The sequence below is a fragment of the Pongo pygmaeus genome, chromosome 5 (assembly GCF_028885625.2).
Source record: "Pongo pygmaeus isolate AG05252 chromosome 5, NHGRI_mPonPyg2-v2.0_pri, whole genome shotgun sequence".
NCBI lineage: Eukaryota > Metazoa > Chordata > Mammalia > Primates > Hominidae > Pongo > Pongo pygmaeus.
The window spans coordinates 68551959-68564468 of NC_072378.2; the positions used below are offsets into that span (position 1 = coordinate 68551959).

The window sequence follows — 12510 nt, forward strand, 5'->3', positions numbered from 1 at the left end:
ACTATAAATTGCTTACAAGTGTAACATCTCTCTTGAAAATCCACCTGAAAAATATCCATAGGCAATAATTGAAGAGAGTGTTAGATGAAAGCTACTTTAGATTTTATGCCTTTCAAAATTTTTGGTTAACCTAAAGGTATTTTGATACTTAGCAGAATGTAAAAGTATATTTTTTGTTTATATGAATGAGCCAATTTATGAGTTGAATGACCATGTTTTTTCCCCCAGAAATGATTGTCTTTACTATTCTGAAATGTATTTTAAGAAACCCATAATAGCAATTTGAAGTTAACTTACCCCTGCCTCAAAAGGATTCTGTTAAACACCACTTTGATAACTTATTTGTCAATCGATCACATGCCTTCAGGCCTGTTATTTTTCAGCTTTTTAATTTTCAAATACTAAAGCGAATAATTAAAAATTTTCCCATAAGCCATCATTTAAAAATAATCATATACACTTTGATAGGTTCTTTTCATGTATTATATATTCATAGGACATGTATTAATGTCAAGGATAATGGATAGTCTGTTTATTTTGCTAACCTACGTTCCTGAGACTGGTGATTCCCACCAAAAGAGCCCAATTCTAGGTCTGGATATGACCTAGGAGGCTGCTTTAAGTGATTCTGATTTCACTTGGGCTGGGCCTCAGATCTCTTAGAAATGTTCATACACTGGTTAATACTTATTCCCAATTTTTTAACTACTTGCCCTTCAACCTCCACCCAGAAAAAGAGACCTTTCCTCTGAAGTAGGAATTATTTACCGGGATCAGGAACCAGAAAAAGTCAAGCTAGAGCCAGCTAGATAGAGCTCAGAGTTTAAGTTTTTTTCACAAAACATTCTTCCTTTTCTGTCATTTTTTACTCTCCAAACACTCTTGAGTTATACCTCCCCTTAGACTATGGAAAACTGCATGATCCACAGTACAAAATATGCTTTTAAAACTGTTTCATGCTGTTTGGCAAAGTTTTTATAAGTTCTGAGCCAAATGGTACTACAGACATTTCTACAAGGTGTACTTCACATCATAGTGGTTATGCTCTAAATCACTGATGTACAATAGAAATGCAATGCAAGACACAAATACAAGCCACATATGTAATTTAAATTATATTAGTAGCCACATTAAAAAAATAAAAAAATCGATGAAATTAATTTTAATATATAATATTTACCTCAGAATATCCACAATATTAACATTTTAAGACATAATATAAAATATTAATACAATATTTTACAATCTTTTTTAAGTCTTAAGAATCTGGAGTATATTTTATACTTATGATACATCTTAATTTGAACTAGCTACATTTCAAATGTCCAATGGCTACATGCAGCTAATGTCTACGACGTTGTGTAGGTCTAAATGCCAGCTATATTCAGAAACTAAAATTATCTCAAAAAACTACATTCTGTCTGCCCAGTTTGACCTTCACAGGTTTTCAATGTCCTCTTTTTTTTTTGTAATAATGTCTTTTAAGATCTGCAAATATGAATATCAAAGACAAGATAAATTTGGTTTACTTTTCATTTCTTATTTTGAGGAAGGGCTGGTATTGACTTACTACCAAAATAAGAGTTTGATGTAGTTTCTCCCCAAGTAATTAACTATAGAATAGCTTCTATGTAGTTTTGCAACCAAAGTGGTTTTGTATCAGATTGACTAATGCTAATTTTTGCTACTGTAGTTACTGATGCATTTGGGGAGGAGTGGGTGGTAAGTGGTAGAATTGATGAAGAAAATAAGAGATTATTAGTTTGTTTTTATGCTATATTAATTTTACTTTACTAGCTCTTAGTAGATGTTCTTACAAGCCTAGGACAATTCACATTAGAGTGATTAGAAGAGAAAAATACAAAACACTGGAATTTTATTCGTAGTCACTCAAAACAATATCACATTTTCTAGGGGAAATAATCTTGTGTTTTATTAGTTGAATTAGATTGACTCTATTTGTATTTATATATGAGAATTTGGTATGTGAAAGGCTATATCTGTTTGACTGTATTTGGGATTAATGGTGTCTCAGAAAAATAGAAAAGTACAAAGTGTGTTGTCTGTATAAACTTATGATGTGCATAAACTACAAATAACTATTTTTTGAAAATTTAAAATATTGTTCGATAACTAAAGTATTTTATTTTGGTTTTGTATAGGATCCCTTTGCTTCTGTGGGGATTTTTTAATTGATCAGATTTGTATCTTTGACTTCCCTGATAAGTTTTAATTGATGCTTTAGTATTCCCATCTTAGAAAGTATAAACATCTGAGAGAGGTTTTTGATGAAGAAATTATTTGATGCTGCTTCAGTGAGTTGTCATGGCTAGTTTGTATGAAAGCTGGTATCTGATGTCAATGTACAGAATAGTTTTGAAGTGTCATATGAGGGGCTTTCTCTGAATTGCTTATTGAAATATAATTGACCGGATTATCTTGCTACTGAGTATCTCTGCTTCTTTTTGAATTGAAATGTAAACAAGCTGAAATAATCCATTGCATAAAATAAATGTATTCAAATTTTTTAATTGTATATTCAATTGCTGGCAACAAAGTAAGGAACCAAGTGCATTTTATTATATCTTTTCTTAAAATGCAGTTGTAAAATTTAATTATAACCCACTTCGTTATATTTTGAGTTTTCTCATAAAGTGATATTTCCCTTTTATCTCTTTGTGCATTTAAACTTTCAACCAGGATGTCTTTGTATTGCTCAAATGTTATTTATTTGTAAAGCATTTCCTTTACAACTTTAAGTATGCATTTGTTTTTTTGTTGTTGTCGTTGTTGAGCCGAGTAGACTATTTTTGGTACTACTGTTTTGCAGAAAGCAAAGATTATTTTGAAAACATAAATTTAGAGAATAGTTTTTCTTAATGACAAAAGCATGTATTGCTTTTGCTTCAAAGGACTTTAAGGATTTAAAGAATTAATCATATTGAAGCTTTCATAGCACTCTTTTTAACTGATAGAAGACAAATTTGGCAAAACTCTTGGTTTTTTGGTTAGATAAGGATAACCACCCAAGAAGTTCAAAGTGGTGCGAGATAGCTTCTCTCTCTCACAACCTCACTACCAGGTTATAAAAAAAAGCAAGTCTAAGTCCAAATTTTATCACACATTTAGATATTTATTAGACAATCCCTCATTAGCAAATCAGGAACAAAATCTATTCAGGAAGCTCAATGAGGGCCTAGGTCTCTGACCTTTTAGATACTTTCACCCATCCTGTATGTAACATTCGGTGAGGTGGACATAGCAACATTCTAGGAGCAGGATTCTGTGTCCCTTAGTCAGTGTCATTCAGTCAGAAATCCTCCTAATCCAATGTCTGGACACAGAATGATTATGGATAAAACCGTGGGCCTCATCGCTAAAAGATATGGGATATAGGCCACAATGGAATCTTATGTACAGTTGATTTAAGAGTAAGGAGGGTTTAACTGTTTTAGCCAATACACATATCTTCAATGCTTTTGCTTTCATCAAAGGGAATCCATTAATACATTCATTATAGTGATTAACCAGACACTAGTTCACCAATAGAGACTAATCTTTTGTATTTAGTTTGATAATGAGTAAAGTGTTGATTGTGGCTAGATATACCTCAGTAAGAAGGACCTGTAGTTGCCCTGTATGGGCCTTCCAGATATAAAGCCAACTGACCAACTAGTCTGGGCATTCTTGGACTCCTCCTAGAATTACAGGTTAAACTAACTGGCACATATATAGTATCATACTGAAAATACCAAAATATTATGAAATAAATTGCAGATATTATAACAAGCATACACAGGTTAATATTTTGAGAACTACTAGTCAATTGTGAGAGAACAAAGAGATATTAGCTTGAGTCTTAATTGACCTAGGAGTAAAGCAAAAGTTCTCATTGATAGATAAAGGGAAGTTTCTAAATTATTTGGGGTGTTCAAACATTTTCTTAGCATTATTTAGGAAGAAATTATCTCATGGTTCTTTATGTGTGGAGCATTGTATTACATAATGGGCTGTGTCTTTTAATTCAGACTTGCAAAAGATACAAAAATTCTCTGTCTTGAAGCACTTTTAAAAGTCCTGTTCTCTATTATGTTTTCTTCTACTTCATCTTGTGGTTGTTTACCTTTTATAAAGATGTTATATTTTTGTTCTGTAGTTTGAATAGAGAGAATTGGTAAACATGGGCCAAACTAGTAGGTTATAGTCACTCTAATGGAAGATTTTTTTGTTTTGTCAGAATTGCGTTTTTTAAAAAGTAAAACCTCAAATTTGAATACCTTAACTTGGGTCAAGCGCTCTCTAATTTAACTATTTGTCCCATGACTTTCTTTTGCCAATAGTCCCAGCTTCTGCACAAATTTATATACATGCGTGACCTCTAAATATCCATGTGTTCTCGACTTCTGAGAAAAAATATTGAACATGTATTTACAGCTATCCATTCAGTTCTGCCTGATACCCTTTGAAGCAGACTGCCCCCTGCCCCAGAGATTCAGTGTTCTACATGCTTCTTTGGGAGATATCAGTCTCAGATGGGGATGGTTAAGAGAAGGTATTGTAAGCCAGGTAGATTTAAATATCCTAAATCTGCCAGTTCTCCTCTTTGTGTGATCTTAAGCATGACACCCTGCATCTTTAGACCAAAGCTTGTTGTCAAAGTTACATGAATTAGTACATGTGAAGCACTTACCCCAGAGGCTGGTATCAGCACTTAACCCAGAGAGTGTTACTGTTTAAGTGTAAGTGCCACTTAAACAGTAGCTGTAATTATGGCAAAGATAATTATGACACCCAGATATACATCTCATTCTGTCCTTCTCTTCATACCTTCATATTTCCTCATGTACAATTTCCTGCTCACCACTAAATTCACTATTTCTGTCTCCACCCCAGTCTTTTGCATTCAGAGGCAAAATTTAATGCCTTTTCTGTAGTCTGCAACCCAATTACATAAGCTAGAACTCTGGAAGTTATCCTTGATGTCTCCTTCTCGCTCATGGAGTAAATCTAACAAATCATCCACCTATGACAGTTTAACCCTCAAATATTTCTCAGATCTAGTTTCTTGTCTCTATCAGGTATTGATCATACTGCTTACAGTATTATCAGCCCCATTCTCTATCCTGTAGCCCATGTGATGGAACAAAAATTCAAATCTGACTACTCGATTTCTCTATATAACATTTATTGTTGTCTCATTTCCTACAGAAGTAATTTTCAAATTGTGCTAAGACACAAGTATTGAAACATATTTTGTTTATCTGTGAAGATTTTTTTATTCACTGCTTTTCTTGTAATAATATATTGGAACTCAGGAATAAATCGTACAAGAGAAAAATTTCTGGAGCTTGTAAAACCTGAGAAAAAGCAGATCTTAAAAATGACCCATGCTGACCTCTCCATACTGTTTCTATTTTACCGACTTTTGTTATACCAGCAAGACCAAACTTCTAACAGTTCATCAAAATTAATCTATTTTTTTTTTGTTTCATGCTATACTTCATCCTGGGGCACTGTTCCTTCACCCCAACCCCACCTGACTTCCTGTCTTTATTTGTCTCAAGCTCATTCTCTGACACTCTGATCAGTGTTCCCATTAGAGAAAACCCTGCTTATGCACACCTGCTCTGAGTTCCAGGATTTCCAGTGCATACCTATTCTCTTGTATTATATTACCTGTTTCTAATCAGACTATACACTTCTTAGGGCAGGACTAAGTCATACTCATTATTAAATCTCTTGCAAGCATATAGTCTATGTATAGTAAGTAAATAAGAAGTATTATTAAATGAATGAAATAAATGTGAATATATTTGTGCTTATATCTATGAATCTAAGAGCTGTCGTTAGTCTTACAAAAAGTAGAGTCCCCCACTCTAGACAGGATCTCAGCCAATAGTGATAGATTATTTTTCTAGGGCCTGTTTTAGCTCTAAGTGATTGACGGCATGCTTTAAATGTGATCTGGCCCCTGGATTTTAGTTAAGGAGATGCTGAAAACTAGCAAAAGTTAATCTTTTTTCTTCATAAGAATATAATGTTCACAGCCTTAAAAAGAAATGTTCACAGTTACAATTCTTCTCATTGGAGACATATCCTGCCAATAGTGTCCCAAGTGTAAGTCTATTATGCCTCAAATGAATGTGTGATTTTAATGGTTGAGGCTAACACCTATTTAGATTCATTAAAATCTAATTTGTTGACTTGCTATGACATTTGTAAAATGATTTGAATGTAATAATCTTATGTGTAATTCACTTGGTTCCGTTTTGAAGTATCTTACTAACTTAGAGTTATTCTGGATTCCTGAAAACCTTCATCAGGAGCATAATGGTTGGCTAGCTTCTTGATTTCCCCAGCCTCCCAGCAATGAAAGATAATTTCCCAAAACAAATTCTCAATGAAGTGAGAGACAGTGAGATAGCAGAGACTCTGTTGTCCTACTGTAACCACCTAGTCCCTTGATTATTCATTTCCAGATTTGTGTGGTAAAAGCCAGAGACCACATTATTGTAAATAGGGCAAAGATCAATATGAAGGATGGGCTCAGGGCAAGCAAAGAAGATGAAAGTGGAATTATTTGACAATAGAATTACTGAAATGATTGAGGTGTCAAGAGCCAAATGACCTTGAGGGACAAGGAAGCAGTTTGGACATTCAGTGAGTATTCTTAGCTTCAACTTCAAAGCCGATCAAAACTCCTGAAGAGTGAGCACTCACTCAACAGGGAAGAAGCGGAACACAAGTCTCAGCCTAGTGTGCAGGTGATTGCTTTGAGAATGTCAGGCCTATTCTCATTAATTTTTGTTCATTTATGCTGAGGGAATTGTACAAAAGCCAGACAATGCAAAGAAACTCCATGACTTGATCAATTCTACTCTCCATCCCCACCACCCCTGCATTAGACTTGGCCTTCACGATTTCTCACTTTGACCATTATAACATTCTTCTAACTATCCTCTGCAACTAAAGCCTTTCCATGAGCCCATCCTCCATATCACTGTGAGAAATATCTTAAATTTAAAGAAAAAACAAATACCTGATTGCATAATTCCCCTGCTGCAAACTGTATGATGGGTCTGTAGGGCTTATGAGATTAATTCCATGTTCTGCATATCACCTGCATTCAGGGCTGCCTGAAGTACCTAAGTTGACTTTGTGGGAAATAAAAAGGGCACTCCTTCAGGGCAGATGTGGATGAGTTATAAAATCATCCTCTCCCTCCAGACTAATATAGCCTCTAGCAAGCCTTCTGGCTTGGCAACAAGAGATAGATTTCAGCATCCCCGTTCTGTTCCCTCCTAGGGACCGTCTCTGTGTGCATTCCAGCTTTCTTTTGGCTATGGGAGTTCCTCTTGCTTCTGTGCTTTTGCCCTTGCTTTTTACTCTGTCTGATAAACTCCTACCACACTTCAGAGTGGACTTATGCAAACCATTTTAGCTCCTACAACACTCCATTCTGCTTTCATAGCATGTGATACATACCTCTATTGTTAGCACCAATCACCTTATTCTATACGTTATCAATTCCTGATCAATCCTGCTCACTGTATTGTGATTCTCAAGGGTATTATGTCTCTCTTTTTACTGGATTTAAAAACCATTCATACTAGTACTTGTTTTATATATGGCATGAAATTAATAAATGTCGAATGAATGAATGAACTTATGGCTATACCTATTGAATGAGGGATAATATAATAGGAGTATAGCCACTTCATTTTTGGGGGCCCCATTTGGAATAATTGTAATGGAGGTCAATTTTTTTATTATTGTTGTATTGTTGTCATTTTATGATGATATAAGGGAGTTGAAGAAAATACTAAAGACTTACAGAATGTTTTTGAGACCCTCCTTTGATGAGAGATGGTTGAGTTAAATCAGATCTTATCATTATGCAGAGATATCCAAAAGAGAATTTGAGAAATTGAGTGTCCTTCCAAGAGTCTCACAGAAAGATTGAAGAATATCTGATTTTCTCCCCTGAAATCAAACCAGTAGAGAAATTACAAATTTCTCCCTATGTATTATTTTTCATCTTTCCCCTTCTCGGGACATAATATGAACTGGTCAGAAGTTTGGCTAATGTCAATAGAGGAACCATGTTGGAGTATAGCTGATAATGTTTATGAGAATTCTTAATACAATGTAAGATACTGAAGTACTAGATAAACATCACAGAAAGTGAATTACTTTAATTTACAGATATTCTCACAAAAAAAAATGAAAAGCCCTTGAGATAAGATTACAATAGAATTTTCAATGGCCCGTGATATGAACTTTGAGACTATGCCTCTCAGGGTGAATATGAGGTGAAGAGAGTAGAATTTAAGTTATTACTAAAGATCTTTTGACCAAAGTAAAATTTGTCTCAGTACGACATTGGAATGGCATGAAGAGTGTAGGAGAGAACTCCTTTGACAGATGCTCCATAATGTAATTCAGAGGTTGGCAAACTTTTGTTGTAAAGGGTCATATAGTAAATACGTTAGGCTTTGTAGGATATATGCTGTCTGTTGAATCTATTCAGTTCTGCTGTTGTTGCTAGAAAACAGTTATAGAAATAAAGCAATGGGTGTGACTGGATTTGGCCTGGGACCTAGCCTTAGGCAATTTTGAGCTTTCTAGAAGTATCTTGTGTGCATACCAACAGAAGAACTACAATGTAAGGTGAGGCCAGCCTATTTCTGGGCTGATGCTTTATGTAAAAATAACCTCCAGTTCTGACGTGTCTACCCAAGGGTTAGCCTGTGTAGCCTGCAGAACTGGAACAGGGGACCTTGGCAGTTTCTGAAAAGACTTCTGCCAAGATGAAAAGGAGTGCAAAACACTTTGAATTTCTTCTTCTTCTTTTTCTTTTTTTTGAAATGGAGTTTTGCTTTGTTGCCCAGGCTGGAGTGCAGTAGCGTGATCTTGGCTCACTGAAACCTCTGCCTCCCAGGTTCAAGCAATTCTCCTGCCTTAGCTTCCTGAGTAGCTAGGATTACAGGTGCGCATCACCATGCCTGGCTAATTATTGTATTTTTAGTAGAGATGGAGTTTCACTATGTTGGTCAGGCTGGTCTTGAACTCCTGACCTCATGTTCTGCCTGCCTTGGCGTCCCAAAGTGCCAGGATTACAGGCATGAGCCACCGCGCCCAGCTGAATTTCTTCTTTGGAGCACTCTGTAACTAATCACAGAATGCCTTCACTTATGATGCCGATTGGTTACCAGTGTATAAAATTATGGAAAAAACCATGAATCAAATCCCTCACAACCAAGCTGGACATTTTATATATTGAAGAAGTTAAAAGTAGCTAACAAATACCCAGTGCATGAGACAACAAAGCTGGCTGGCTTTGTAGAAGAAAACTTCTCAATGTACAGCAGTATTTGTCAAAGCCCTTATTAGAGAGACTCTTTCATCTGATAGTCTTGGGCAGAGAAGTAACATCTGAAGCAGAAAATAGAGATGGCAGAGTCAAGCTAATTCCCAACCAAATTCACGCATAGACAGAGTTCTCTTTTTACCTCTCTACCTTTATCCTATCTCACCCTACCCTAAAATTTGGATCGTTATTATGTATATCAAATCATAAGCATTGCTATGGCAAATCTTGGAACTAAAGACCAAACACTAATGCCTATAATAAAAAAAATAAGCAGATTAAAGTCCATTTTTTACTTCTTTTGTGATAGCTAGTCAGTTAATTTTATATCTTAAGCCTTGAAGAAAGAACTAGGCATATGACTGAGTTGAGTCTGGGTCTTGACTATGAAATTTAAGATGTATGAAATTCAAAGTAAGTAATTTAAAATATTTATAGTTATCTTAGGCTGCTAGTGGATTGAATCAAAGATTAAGACTTCAATTGTAATGTGAAGAAGAAATGACTAGCTTTAACAGTAAACATATAAGCAGAAGAATTTTAATTCATTAATATTTGTGATGAGGGTCTGTGTAAGTGTTCTTTGTTAAACTACAATACACATAGTTTTCATATATCTCTATAGATGTGTCTTTGGTAGACGATACATCAGTATATACATGCAATTAGGACTACAGAAGGTTTTGAACGAATCTTATTTGTATCTGTTTTATTGCCAATTAAATTCTATCTGTATTTTAAGGTGATTTTTCCTAATGAATAGAAAGATGTGTATTGCTTTTACAAAATACGAATTAGTTCTGCTTTTCCTATTTACTTATTTTTGTTTATTTTCTTTTTATTAGAAATAAGACCATCTATTTCTTTGTTTAGAAATTTCTGTTATATATTTTCAAAATCTCCAGATAAAGCTAAAAGGTGAATTCTGTATGCCTAAGAACAGCATCCTTTATTACAATGAAAAGGACAATCTGTACCAATTATCTATTGCTATGTAACAAATTACCTCAAAGCTTAGCAGCTCAAAACATATTTAGAATCCTCACCATTTCTATGAGTCAGGAATTTAGGAGAAATGTAGCTGGGCATTTCAGGCTCAGAGTCTCTCATGAGACTGCAATGAAGATGTGTCGGAGCCACAGGAACCCAAGGTTTGCTTGGAGCTGGAAGGATCTGCTGTAAACTGACTCATGATTCCAGGTGTAATGGAAGCTTCACTTATTCTAACTGAAGTACTTTAAGCTCAACCACTTCCTGGGCATGCACCACTTGTCAAGTTACTTATCCATTCTTCACTCACCAGCCTAGTGTTCTTTTACAGTTATAAATCATGTCGTGATTTAAACACATCTGTTTAAAACCCTTCAGTGAAAATAAGTGAAGCTTCTATTATTACACTTGGAATGAAATCCAAACCACATAATATGGCCCACAAGCCCCAACATGACATGGGCCTATGTACTTCTTTCACCTCACTGCCTCATATTCATTACTCTTTTCTTTCTGTATATTTCTGTCACACTGGCCACCCATTAGAAATGTTGTAGGGGTCAATAAGCCCTTAGTCAGGTGACCATTATTCTGGTTGTACCTGTTTCCCTGGTGCAATTACTAGCAAGACCAGTTTCAAAAGCATCTCATCAATTACATGCTTTTCCTAGCATCCAGCTCTTTTCTCTGCCTCCTAACTTTTTTATATTCCTCCCTTATTAGTCTTCTTCCAGTCTTGAGCTAGCCTAGTTAACTTACATTAGCTTACGTATGTTCTGCAGATAAAATATAATCGTCTTAGAAAAGCTTTCCCTAAAATCCCACTCCTCTGAAATGAGCACTATCATGGTTTTACCACTAATCTGTCTAGGAACCCATTTTTTTTTTTCACAGCCATTACTTTACTTTGTAATCTTATTTTAATTAATATCCAGAAGAGAAAGAACATTATCTGTTTGATTTGCACTGTATAACCAGTGCTGAATACAGTGCCTGGCACATAGCACACACTCATTAAATATTTTTAAATGAATGAAGGAAATATCTAAGCCTCAGTTGTTTTTAAATCTAGAAGTAGGGAGGAGATATTATAAGAATCAAGTAAGATTGCACCTAGGACAGTATCTGGCACACAATATACTTTTTTCTTATTAAAATATAGTTAACAAAAAATTGCATATATTTCAGACATACAACATAGTGTTTTGATATAAGTATACTCTAATGATTCCCACGGTCAAGTTACTTAACATATCCATTACCTGACATAGGAAACCTTTTTGTTTATTGTTTTCAGGATACTTCAGATTTACTCCTTTAACAAATTTCAAATATACAATGCATTATTATCAACTAAGTTACTGTACTGTACATTAGATCTCACGAACTTATTGGTCTCATAACAGGAAGTTTGTACCCTTTCTAATTGAAGATAAATGTACATACAGTGAAATGCACAGTACATAATATGATGAGATTGGACCAATATATACTTATGTAACCAATACCTGATCAAGATATGGAACGTTGTCATCACCCTAGAAAGTTCTCTCTAGTCTCCTGCCAGTCAATCCCCATCCCCTCATAGGCAAGCGTTGTTCTGATTCCTGTCATCGTGAATTCATTTTTTCTGTTTCAGGATTTTATACAAATGAAATCATAGCATGAGTACTTTTTCTTCTGGCCTCTTTTGCTCAATATATTTTCTTTGAGAAGCAACTATATTGTTGTATGTATTAGTAATTAATTATTCTATATTGCTGAGTATTATTTATTGTATGACTATATCATGATTTGTTTATCCATTTTCCAATTGATAGACATATGAATTGTTTTTAGTTTTTTGTTACTATGAATAAAATTGTTTCAAAATTTTTGTAAAAATCTTTGTATGGACATGTATTTTCATTTCTTCTGGGTGAGAAGCTAGGAGTAAAATTGTTGGGTATAAAGGCAGATTAGATTATTTTTAACTTAAAAGAAAAAATACAAACTGCTGAATGGTTTTCCAAAATGGTCATACCACTTTGTACTCTTACCAGTAATCTATGATAATTCCAGTGTTACATATTCTTGGCAACATTTTAATTTACATTCCTCTAATAACTAATAAAGTTTAGCACCTTTTCATGTCCTTATAGGTCATTTTA

General features: G+C 34.6%; 1 protein-coding gene across 2 annotated transcripts in view; it reads left to right on the forward strand.

Annotated features, from left to right (window-relative positions):
- Positions 1-12510, forward strand: part of ADGRB3 (adhesion G protein-coupled receptor B3) — a 754183-nt gene that overhangs the window by 608273 nt on the left and 133400 nt on the right. The window lies entirely within an intron of this gene.